The 13,121-nt window shown below is 38.2% G+C and overlaps 1 protein-coding gene across 2 annotated transcripts in view; it reads left to right on the forward strand.

Moving 5' to 3' along the window:
* The first annotated feature begins 733 nt into the window (after positions 1-733).
* LOC126428462 (protein CREG1) overlaps positions 734-13,121 on the forward strand; it is a 50,071-nt gene continuing 37,683 nt past the window's right edge. Inside the window, exon 1 of one of the 2 annotated variants that reach the window (XM_050090396.1) lies at positions 734-889. The gene's annotated coding sequence lies outside the window, so the exon portion shown is untranslated. Of the gene's footprint in view, positions 890-1,834; positions 1,893-13,121 lie in introns of those variants that run through there. The other variant, XM_050090397.1, reaches the window with a different exon arrangement.

A 13,121-nucleotide genomic window follows, 5' to 3' on the forward strand; every position in this document is an offset into this window, starting at 1 on the left:
TATCCCCAGCAACCTTACCAGGTTGTTGTTCTGTACAAAGTCCTAGCTAACATCAGCTTTCTGGCCTCTTATCCATGTAGCATTAGGCTTGATTCTGGCTGATGCATCTAACTGCAGATCACAGCAGAATGTTAAAATTAAGGGTTCATGGTCTACTAGTGCATCACTAACAAGTCTGACATCACACATATCTCTAGTAAAATTAGCTATGCTACTGTCCAAGCACGCATAAATCCATGTGGGAGCTTTGAAAGGGCTCATTAACCGATCGAGAATTTTGCTGTCTCATACAACCTTGGGATTCAGACTCACGGTTTACATTTGTTTCTGTCGAGTCACTCCGGTGCAGACCATTTGTCTCAAGATAACTCAGCAGTTTCTTAATTGTATGATTCTAAGTAATGTCTGTATATACAATGTGGGAGTGTATATACCGAATCTCGATTGATTCATCCGTCCTATTAAGTTATGAAGCAGCTTCTAAACCTATAGAATGTAAACCTTACACAAATGAATTATGTAGCTTAAGGAACAGAAAAAAAGTCTCTCATCAATGAAGAATAAGACACAAATGTTAAAAGAAAAGGAAACCTGGTGCAGTGGAACTACTTATGACAACCAACAATGGCGTTCTCCAAGTACTCGTGTGGGCTTTACAGTTTCTAATTCAGATCGAGCGCGCAAAAGTACGGTAGCAATGGCTGCCAAGGCGAGCCTCCTGAATCAGCTGTTGAGTTTTTTTTATTTGCGCCGAGAATGCTGAGATCCCCCACTACTGACGCACTTGGCTAGTGAGCGTCTTTGTTCGAGCTGTTTACGCAGTGTGATAGCATTCCTAGCGCGAGTTTCAGAGAGGAAAGTTGACGGTACTGGAACAGCTCAGTAGAAAGTGAGTACATTTCCGAGGGTCAACGATTGTTGCATTGTTCAAGCAGTCAAATGAAAGCATGATTTGTTGACAAAACCGCGCAAGTGGACATAGCCGATGTGACTATACATAAATTACAGATTTTTCGCATTCGTTGTCTTTTAAAAAAATTCCATGTATTTGAGTCGAGTACCGAGAGAAGTAAGAAATCTGTCAGTTCAATATTACCTTTACGCAAAAAGTTAACAGAATGATGATCTTGCTGAAACATTTATATTTACGTTTACTTGTGGATAAGGCTCACATGGCATGACAGGCTTGAGAAAAGATTTAACAGATAGGCTATTGAAAAGTTTTGATTATTATATAATGTTATTGCGCTTCTAAATGCAATTTGACCGATTTTTTCCCCCTTTCGTTGTATCGCCACTCTGAAAATCTATTGCATCTCATCACAAATATCGAAAACTACCATTTTTTTAAGTACCCCACGAACTTAAGAATCATTATAGGTATAACAGTTAAACATTTGGTAAGGGCTACTCTCGGGCTGATCCCATTCACAGAAAGTACTTTCATCTCACGTCTTTACTTCAAATCGTTCTTTAATACTTTTGAACCGAGGTAAGCCAGTTAGCATGTGTGCAGGCTCCATCTCGCTGCAGTATGTAGCCTCATTAATTTCATCTTCCAATTACACTAAGCTAGTATCCTAAGTTATGTTTCATAGTCCTGTAAATAATCTGTTCTGCATCTTATCCTCAGTTTCTTAGCTTGACATGGGAATTGGGATCCGCTGCTGGATTTACCAGAAATCAAGCTTATACAGCCATATCACCTTGTAACTGTAAATTGGTGCTCTTCCAGATATCTGCAGTAGAATCCCTTCAGCAACTTGCTAATTGCGTCATCCAAGGCCACTGCATTTTTCTGTTCTGTTTGTACTGACATTCAGTTATCTAACAGTGGCATGATTATGGGTGCAGAAGCCTTAAACTAGATGGGAAGTTCTTGCAGCATCTGAGTGAGTAGAATGTTCAGTCAGCACCAGTGACATGCTGAGGTCTGCTGTCTATTTTACATCCTTAATGTCATTTGGGATATCAATTTGGAGAAAACTAATGTAGGGAAAAGGAATATGTAGGGCTGCAAAAGTTGGTTGTCAGGTGATTAAATGGTGCTAATTCAAATGTATTATGGAAATCTGTACTTATCAACAGAAAAATGCAAAAAAAATATTTAAATATGTGTTTTGAAAAAGTAAGTTTAACAGGTTCCACTGGTTCTGTCAGTCCCATCTTCAAATTTCAGTTTCCCTCTTCTTGGTTTCATGCCAGGTATTTGTATTTGTTATTATTGTTATTAATTATTTTACTCTAAATTTACCAGTATTGTATGAGATTAATTCTTGTGTGAGGTATAGGCCTATACTTACCTCTTGAAGAATACCACAGTTGTCTATAAATCAGGTTCCTTGAACAAATTCTACTCCACTTCAGTAGTGAAACTAGCATTCTCATCTTGCCTGCTTATACCTCAGTTTAAACCATCAACTCATTCTCTGTGATTAAAACTTTCATACTGCAGAGCTAGTGAGTGACTGAGACAGTAAAACACTTTAGAACTTTTTTCCAAAGCTTATTCTAGTTTTTCTGTCAAAAAATGTTGAAGGTCAAAACTGTTTTATCATGTTGATCTGTTTAAAATTTTTAGAATGGAGGTTTCATTTTATTTCAGTATTCACTTGCAGACTAATAGCTTATTTAAGCATTTTATCACGTTGAGCTGTTTAATATTATTGAAATAAAGTGTCCCTTTTATTTCAACATTCACTTGTGGACTGATAGCTTGTTTCAGGCATGTGGTCATTACCAAATGCTTCAAAGATTAGAGCTCTATCTACACTTCACAGTCATGAGACCAATGTAGGTATAAAGTATGCATCACATACACTGCATCACTCAAAATAAGTTAAACCAACAATGTAAAGATTCTAAGTGCATACTGTACTAATGGTGTAGAAAGTAACAAATATATTCCACTTAAAATACAGTATTTGGGCAGAGACTCTCCACACTGGAAGCTGTAACGAACATCGAGTAAAGCAGCAAAGTCCTCATTTCATTCCTATGTGACTTATTTATTATCAAGAGGGATATATATTTGTTAATTGCTTCACCATTAACACTATATACTTGTAATACTTACATAGAGAATGAGGCAGAGCATGTGTTAGTTTGTTTACACAACCGTGCTGTTGCAGTGACTGTGAAATTAAGAGGAAGCTTTGAGCTTCGTGCACTTGTTAATCGTCACACGCCATAATTAGCTGATAGTACAGTTGAATGAAGAAATAAAGAAACATTGATTTTCAAATACTTTACAGGATCTTAGGTAAAAAATGATTTAAACATAAAGCACTTTGACGTCAAGGAATTAGGATATGGTACTTAAACGTTTTGTTGCTTTCATTTATATATCTTATGGCCTTTGTTTGGTACCAATGTTAGCATTATTCTTTTATGAATTCTCTCTGAATACTGTTTTTGCAAGTCACTCCTAATTTTGTGCTAGTCAAGTTTTAATGTTTGCTGCCTTATGTATTAGCTTTTTGTGGAACATTGCAAAGAAGAATTGGTTTTAAAATATCCAATCTATACAGCATGATATTCACAAGGTATAGTTAGTCCATTTGTGTGAAGTATCAGGGTAGTAATTCAAAAGTTTGATCTCAGATATCTAAGAAAGTGTTTTTTTACATTCTAGAATTTTGACTCTCCCAACCCCTGAAGCTTATATTTCGCGTACAAAAGTAATAGCTTCTGAAATAAAACTCGTTTGGGTTTATACCTGTGTCAGTGGCATGCACAAAATGAAGAGCTGAGGTTATTGCCCCATCTCTGCTTTGAGCTAATCTTCATCTCTTTCTGCCTGCCACATCTGACATCATTCTGTTTTGCATATTTCAATCATTTTCTTGCACTACATATTCACTCCTTTTCTGCTGCTCTGTCCAGAGCTAGGTTAGCCATTGGTGGCTAGCAGATGGTCAGTTACCTGGATGCTCCCATCTTCTGGTATGAGTGTTTTGTAGCCTTGTTTGTCTACCCATTCTCTCTCTGTCTTCATTTTGATTCTTATCTCTATACACAAGTTTTAACACCAATTATTCATTATTAATTTGACAACACCAGTCAATAGCACTCGTACCTTCATGAGAACAGAGAGCTACTTGTGTTTCATAAGAACGATTTTTCATGAATCCGTGCTATTAGTCAATAAATCGTTTTCTTCGAGATAATTCAGTATGTTTGAATACATAATATGTTTCAAAACCTTATTGCAAATCAGCATCAGTGATATGGGTATGTAGTTCAGTGAATTACTCCTGTTTCCTTTCTTGGGTATTGGTGTGACTTTTCAACTTTCTAGTCTTTAGGTACAGATCTTTCCATGAGCAAGCAGTTGTATATTATTACTAGATATGGAGCTATTGTATTAGTGTATTCTGAAAGGGACCTGACTGGTATGCAATCTGTATCAGAAGTGTTTTAGGCTGCTTCACTGCACTAAGGATATCTATGTCCAAGATATTCATGTTGCCAGTTGTTCTAGATTCGAATTCTGGAATATTTACTTTGTCCTCTAGGTGAACGAGTTTCGGAAAACCGTGCTGAGTAAATATGCTTTGGTGGCATGTCATAATCATTGTTATCGCACAGCAAAGGTATTGGTTGCATCTTGCCACTGGTGTACTTTAAATATGACCAGAATCTCTTTGGGTTTTCTGCCAAATTTTGAGACAGAGATTTTTTCTGGAAACTATTAAAAGCATCTCGCATCAAAGTTTCTGCTCAACTTTGAGTTCCTGTAAAATTTCGCCAATCTTGTGGATTTTGGGTTCCTTTAAATTTGGCATTCTTTTTCGTTTCTTGTGCAAGAGTGTTCTGACCCATTTAGTGTATTCAGTCTTGCTACAACTGCCTTGTGGTCACTAATCCCTGAATCTGTCATATTCCCTCTATTTGTTCAGGATTAGTTGTTGCTAATAGGTGAAGTATGTTTTTGAAATCAGTTACACTTTGAGTAGGCTTCGGAACTAATTGTTCGAAATAATTTTCTGTGAAAGCATTCAGTATAATATTGGATGACGTTTTGTGCCTACCGCTAGATTTAACTTGGATTTTGAATAAAAATTGTTAGCAATGGTAGCCAAAGACTTCCAGCATAAGAAGTCACACCTCATTCAGCCAGCAGCCTTGTCAAAGAGGACGGAGGAATCGACAGAGGTTAAAGGCACTCTCTTACCCTTGGGGTGGGAAACTGCCCCTAAAGGCAAAAGAATCCGCAATGATCAATGGCATGAGGATGAAGAAAGCAATGAAGACTACTGCATTAAAGGCACATAATGTTCATCCACAGGACATGTGGTTCGTAATTGAAAAAGAGTCATGATGGTCTCTCCATTGCCAAAAGGTTCCAGATCTCCAGGAGGGGACTGACAAGGAAGAGGGGACCATGAGAAAAAGATTGAATAGCCAAAAAAAGGATAACATTCTATGCATTAGGGCTTGGAATGCCAGAAGTTTGAACATGGTATGGAAAAAGGAAATGCAAAGGCTCAATCTAGATTTAGTGGGGGCAGTGAGGTGTGCAAGGTAACATCAACAGTGGCAGAAAATGATATGGGAGTAGGATTCATTATGAACAGGAAGATAGGGCAGAAAGTGTGTTACTGTGAACAGTTCAGTGATAGTTGTTCTCATCAGAGTCGATGGCAAACCAGCACCACCTGTAGCTCAGGTATACATGCCGATGTCGCAAACTGAAGATGAAGATATAGAAAAGTATATGAGGATATTGAACGGGTAATTCAATATGTAAACGGAGATGAAAATCTAATAGTCATGGGGGATTGAAATGCGCTTGTAGGGGAAGTAGTAGAAGAAAGGTTTACTGGAGGAGATGGGCTTGGTACCAGGAATGAGAGAGGAGAAAGATTGAGTTCTGCAATAAATTTCACAAAGTAATACCAAATACTCTGTTCAAGAATCACAAGAGGAGGAGGTATACGTGGAAAAGACCAGGAGGTAAGGGAGGATTTAAGTTAGATTACATCATGGTGAGGCAGAGATTGCAAAATCAAGTATTGGATTATAAGGCGTACCCAGGAGCAGATATAGACTCGGATCACAATTTAGTCGTAACGAAGAGTAGGTTGAAGATTCAGAGATTAGTCAGAACGAATTAGTGTGCAAGGAAGTTGGATATGTAATTACTAAGGAATGAAGAAGTACGCCTGAAGTTCTCTGAGGCTATAGATACTGTGATAAGGAATACATCTGCAGGCAGTTCAGTTAAAGAGGAATGGGCATCGCTAGAAAGGGCAGTCACAGAAGTTGGGAAGAAAACCATAGGAACAAAGAAGGTAACGGTGAAGAAACCATGGGTAACAAAAGTACTTCAGTTGATCTATGAAGGAAAAGTACAAAAATATTTAGGGATGAAATAAATAAAATGTGCAGGGAAGCTAAGCTGAAATGGCTGCATGAAAAAGTGAAGAAATAGAGAACGAAATGATTGTTGGGAGGATTGACCCAGCATATAGGAAACTCAAAACAACCTTCCCTGAAACTAAAAGCAATGGTAATAACATTAAGAGTGCAATGGGAATACCACTATTAAGTGCAGAGGAGCAAGCGGAGGTGGAAAGAATACACTGAAGGCCTCTGTGAGGGGGAGGACTTATCTGAGGACATGAAAGAAGAGGAAACAGGAGTCGATTTAGAAGAAATAGGGGATCCAGAATTAGAATCAGAGTTTAAAAGAACTCTGGGAGACTTGAAATCAAACAAGGCAGAGAGGATAGATAACATTCCATTAGAATTTCTAAAAATATTTGGAGAAGTAGCAACAAAAAGACTGTTCACATTGGTGTGTAGGATTTAAGAGTGTCTGGCAATATACCATCCACACAATTCACAAGATTGCAGGAGCTGACAAATGCAATGAGTATCGCACTATCAGATTAAAAGCTCATTCATCCAAGTTGCTGACAAGAATAATATGCAGAAGAACGGAAAAGAGAGTTGAGGATGTGTTAGATGGTGATCGGTTTGGCTGAAGGAAAGTTAAAGGTACCAGTGAGGCAATTCCGATGTTGTGATTGATGATGGAAGCAAGATCAAAGAAAAATAAAGACATTGACATGGAAAAAATGTTTGAGAATGTCAAATGGAGCAAGATGTTAGAAATTCTGAGGAAATAAAGAGGTAAACTATAGGGAAAGACGGTTGATACGCAATATTTACCAATAACTAAGGGGGAATAATAAGAGTGAAAGACCAAGTATTAAATGCTTGGATTAAAAAGAGTGTAAGACAGGGATGTAGTCTTTTGCCCCTACTGTGCAGTCTATACATCAAAGAAGCAATGATGGAAATAAAATGTAGATTCAAGAGTGGAATTAAAATTCAATGTGAAAGGATATAAATGATAAGGTTTGCTGATGACATTGTTATCCTCAGTGAAAATGAAGAAAAATTACATGATTTGCTGAATGGAATGAACAGTCTAATGAGTACAAAGTATGAATTGAGAGTAAATCTAAGAAAGATGAAAGTAATGAGAAGTAGCAGAAATGAGAACAGTGAGAAATTAAACATCGGGATTGGTGGTCATGAAGTAGACAAGTCAGCAAAATAACCCATGATGGACGGAGCAAGGAGAACATAAAAAAGAGACTAGCAGTGGCATTGCTGCCCAAGAGAAGTCTACTACTATCAAATGTAGGCCTTAATTTGAGCAAGAAATTTCTGAAAATGTACATTAGGAGCACAGTGTTGTGAGGCAGTGAAACATGGACTGTGGGAAAAATGGAACAATAGAGACTCGAAGTATTTGAGATATGGTGCTACAGAAGAATATTGAAGATTAGGTGCATTGATAAGTTAAGGAATTAAGATGTTCTGCACAGAATTGGTGAGGAAAGGAGTATATGGAAAACACTGATAAGCAGAAGGGGCAGGATGGTAGGAAGTCTGTTAAGACATCAGAGAATAACTTCCATGGTGCTAGAGCAAGCTGTAGAGGGTAAAAACTGCAGAGGAAAACAGAGATTGGAGTGCATCCAGAAAATAATGGAGGACATAGGCTGCAAGTGCTACTCTGAAATGAAGAGATTGGCATAGGAGAGGTATTTGTGGCGGGCTGCATCAAATCTGTCAGAGGACTGATAACTCAAAAAATCCTCTGTTAGTCTTATATGGTACGGGTACGACACACTTGAGCAGTATTCTAGAACTGGGCACACAAATGATTTGTAAGCAAGCTCCTTTGTAGCCTGACTGCACTTCCACTGTGTTCTACTAAGAAACTGAAGTCTACCACCTGCTTTACTCACTACTGAGACTATGTGAAGCAGTGAAGCTCACATAGTACTAGGTACAGAACTCTCTCTGATAGCAGTGAGATTTCTGGGGAAAATTTCTGTGCATATTGAAGGACAGGCAAATGGAAGATGATGGTGGAGTATTTTTCGCAGCAGACAAGAAACTTAAATCTATCAAGATAGAAATTGAAGCTGCATGTGAGATTGTTTCGGCAAGATTCAGTATCAGGGATGGATCCTCCTGTCAACCACCAGACTCATCTCCTAGTGTAACCAAAAATTTTAGAGAGAACCTCAGTTTGATTGTACGCAAGTTCCCCAATCATAATGTAATCATCAGTGGAAACTTTAATCATCCAACAAGCAGTTGGGAAAATTACAGTTTGTTTACTGGTGGGTGAAGAAGACAGCCTCTGAAACATTACTAAATACCTTCTTTGAAAAACACCTCAGACAGTTTGGAACCCCAATCATGATGGAAATATATTGGATCTAATTGCAACAAATAGACCTGATACCTCTGAAGAAGTCCATATCAAAACTGGTACCAGTGATCATGACACAGTTGTGGCAACAATGATTACCAAAGTATAAAGCACAACTAAAATAAGTAGAAAGCTGTATGAATTCAGTAAGCTAGATAAAAAATCAGTAATGTCATATGTGATGAGGAATTTGAAACTTTCAGCACAGTATAGGAGTTTGTAGAGAGGGGAAAAAAAAAGTGGTTGACCAAGCACTGAATAATGTGTACCCAGTAGAGCAGTTGGTAATGGGAGGGAACCCCCATGGTAAACAGTAACTGTGATGAAACTTCAACAAAAACCGAAACTTTTGCATAATAGGTGTAAAACAAAGTGTTGAGCTATAAATAGAGAGATATTGAATGAAATGCGCTTGGCTGTCAAGAGAGCAATGCATAATGCCTTCAACTACCGTAGCAGAATATTATTAAATGATACTTCACAAAACCCAAAGAAATTCTGGCTTTCTCTATAGTTTACCTCCTTTTTCCTCAGAATTTCTAACATCTTGCACCATTTGACACTGTCATATGCTTTTTCCAGGTCGGAACATGTCTTGATTTTTCTTTAGTCTTGCTTCAATTATGAACCACAATGTTGCAATTGCCTGTCGGGTGCCTTTATGTTTCCTAAATCCAAACTGATCGTCATCTAACACATCCTCAATTCTGTTTTCCATTCTTCTGCATATTATTTTTGTCAGCAACTTCAATGCATGAGCTATTAAGCTGGTTGTGCAATAACTCTTGCATTTGCGAGCTCTTCCAATCTTGTGAATTGTGTGGATGATGTTTTTCCGAAAGTCAGGTGGTATACTTCCAGACTCTTTTACGTGTTACACACCACAATGAATAGCCTTTTTGTTTCAGCTTCGTGGTAGAATGTTATCTATCCCTTCTATCTTATTTGATATTAAGTCTTCCAAAGCTCTTTTAAATTCTGATTCTAATGCTGGATCCCCTCTCTTATAAATTGATTCCTGTTTCTTCTTCTTTCACGTCATCAGACAAGTTCTCCCCCTCACAGAGGCTCTTTTCACTTATCTGCTACCTCCTCTGCATTTCACAGTTGGAATTCCTGTTGCACTTTTAATATTACCATCCTTGATTTTAATGTCACTGAAGATTGTTTTGACTTTCCTGTATGCTGAGTCAGTCCTTCCAACAACAATTTCTTTTTCGATTTCTTCACGTTTTTCATGCAGCTATTTTGCCTTAGCTTACCTGCACTTTCTATTTATTTCATTCCTCAGCGACTTGTGTTTCTGTATTCCTGAATTTCCGTGAACATTTTTGTTCCTCCTCCTTTCATCGATCGACTGAAGTATTTCTTCTGTTACCCGTGGTTTCTTTACAGTTACATTCTTTGTATCCATGTCTTTTGCCAATTTATGTGATTACCCATTTCAGAGATGTCAATTTCTCTTCAACTAAACTGCCCACTGAGATATTCCTTATTACAGTACGTATAACCATAGAGAACTTAAAGCGTATCTCTTCATTCCTTAGTACTTCTTTGTATAGTGATTCTTCCTGAATAGTTTCTTAAACTTCAGCCTGCTCTTTATCACTATTAAATTGTGATCTGATTCTATATCTGCTCCTGCTCCTGGAATCCTTACCTGACTATGATGTAATCTGAAATCTTCCCGTATCACTCGGCCTTTTCCAATATAACTCCTCCTGTTGTGATTGTTGAACAGGTTTTTCGCTATTAATTGTTGGAACTTACTACAGAACTCAATTAGGCTAGTCTTTCTCCTCTCTCATTTCTAGTATCAAGCTCATATTCTCCTGTAACCCTTTCTTTTATTCCTTCCCCTATACCACATTCCAGTCACCATGACTATTAGATTTTCATCTCACATTATGTAATGAGGTACCCGTTCAGTATCTTCACATACTGTCTCTGTCTCTTCATCTTTGGTTTGCAAAGTCAGCATGTATACCTGAACTATCGTTGTCGGTGTTGGTTTGCTGTCAATTCTGATGAGAACAACCCTATCACTGAAATGTTCACAGTAACATAATCTCTGTTCTACCTCCCTATTCAGAACAAAGCTTTCTCCTGTTACACCATTTTCTGCTTCTGTTGATATTACCCAGTACTCATCTCTTCTTTCCATTTCACTTCACCGACCCCACTGTATTTAGATTAGCCTTTGCATTTCCCTCTTCAGATTTTTAAGCTTCCCTACCACATTCAAACTCCTGACATTCCCTGCCCCGACATTCGTTATTCAGTCTTTTTCTCATGGTCACCTCCCCCTTGGCAATCCCCTCTTCAAGATCAGATTTGGGGGCTATTGCGGAATCTTTTGCAATGGAGAGAGCATCATGACACTTTTCCAATTACAGGCCAGATGTCCTGTGGATACACATTATGTGTCTTTAATGCAGTGGTCTTCATTGCCTTCTGCATGCTCATGCCATTGACAATTGCTGATTCTTTTGTCTTTAGGGTCAGTTTCCCAACCCCAGGGCAAGAGAGTGCTTTGAATCTCTGTCCACTCCTCCACCCTTTTTGACAAGGCTGTTGGCAGAATATGTATGACCTTATGCTGGCAGTCTTTGGCCACCTATGCTGATCATTATCCAAATTTTAAGTGGTGGCAGCTTTGAACCCAGGACTGAAGACGTTTAGATTACTGATCAAAGATGTTACTCCTAGACTACAGGTGCATATAATTAATTGTTAATTTTATGAGGATAACAAAAGAAGAAAAAAATTGTGGCAGGAGCAGGAATTGACCCAGAGACAGCAAATTGCCAGTCAGTGCACTACATGTGACATACACTTTAAAAGAAAAGTAGTGACTTGGCGGTGCGTGAAACAAAACACTCATAATGCCAGAATGGATGACGTTGCATCAGAGCATTCACAATAAAAAACAGACAGCTGCATCCCGTGTATGAGTTGATAGTGGTGCGGCTGACCAGCATTCCAGCTGTCGACACTGGATTTTAGTTACCGCAGCGAGAGCTCTACAAAATGTGGTCTTCATCTGTTTTATTTGCATACTAGCAAGCATTCAAAGAGAATGGCATAATATTAGTGTGATTTCTGGCTTGCATCAAAAGAGAGGTGGCACAAGTTTAGGGCAATGTTTACAGTGTGTTGTAGCACTTTAGCTCAGGCTGCCATTATGTAAGCTGATGAGAGGTCAATAAATGTCACTCCAGTGATCTTTCTCCTTTCAGACTTTCTCTCTCCATGTTGCTTTAGATGAGTTATTTGTACTATACAGTTTCTTTATAGCCAAGTAAATAATAAGCTACTAATAGCAGCTAAACAACAGCTGTGTAGTAAAATTGAGGAGCCAGCTCATTTTTGTCCAGAATAGCAGATTCTTACTAATTTATTTAGTATGAACAGCATTAAGCAGCGTAGTGATAGCTTATTGTTAATACAGTAGACGTATTAAGTTTTTATGGTGTCTTTGCGTTATTGTAATGTCCACATTGATTCGTTAGACGCCCCTGAAGGTTTCCATTCTGATGGGATCTGTGAAACAGCAATGAACGAATGAGTGAACAAATGAACAAACAAAAGGGGAGAGGAGGCGGAACCACCTTACAGTGTGTTGCTGCAGATAGCAATGAAGTGTGCTAACAAAGCTGTCTGCATAGAAAAGCAGTTGTTACTATCCAGCATTGCTCACGTATCAAGGAGATTCTGAAGGTGAATCAAATATAAATGTGATTTTATTAAAAAAAACATTTAGTGAAAAGTAAAAGGCAAATATAATTTATTTTTCTGCTACTTTACTCCTTTAGAAATATGTTTTTCATAACAAAAAGGAAGGTTCTTTATCCCAACATCATAGAATGGAGATGGTTGTGTCAGGAGCCAATTGTACATGAATCCCTCCTGCCCTATTCATCTTCAAATTGTTGGCGTCCCAGAGCTTCTTTAAGTTGCCAAAAGAGACACAAATTGCAGGGTGATAAGTCTGGGCTGCAGGAAGGTTGATTGAGTTGAGTCCAGTTAATTTCCTATAGTTTGGAGAGCTTGGCATTGTCATGGAGGATTCATCATCATCATCAGTTATCTGCTATATTAGCAGGTCCTTTGCCTCTCCATTTTCTGCGATCCATTGCTTCCTTCTTAAGGCTGCTGTATGTTGTACCGTCCATCATGTCATCCAGTATCTGGAATCTCTTCCTTCCTCGCTTCCTTTTCCCTTCTACATAACCTTCTAAAACTGTTTTTATCAGTCCGTCATTCTTTCTTAATATATGCCCAATCCAATTTCTTTTTCTTCTCTTTATTACATCTAGTAACTGCCTTTTCTCTCCCACTCTTCTCAGTACCTCTTCATTTTTTACTCTGTCCATCC

The sequence above is a fragment of the Schistocerca serialis genome, chromosome 12, assembly GCF_023864345.2.
Source record: "Schistocerca serialis cubense isolate TAMUIC-IGC-003099 chromosome 12, iqSchSeri2.2, whole genome shotgun sequence".
Taxonomy (NCBI): Eukaryota; Metazoa; Arthropoda; class Insecta; order Orthoptera; family Acrididae; genus Schistocerca; species Schistocerca serialis.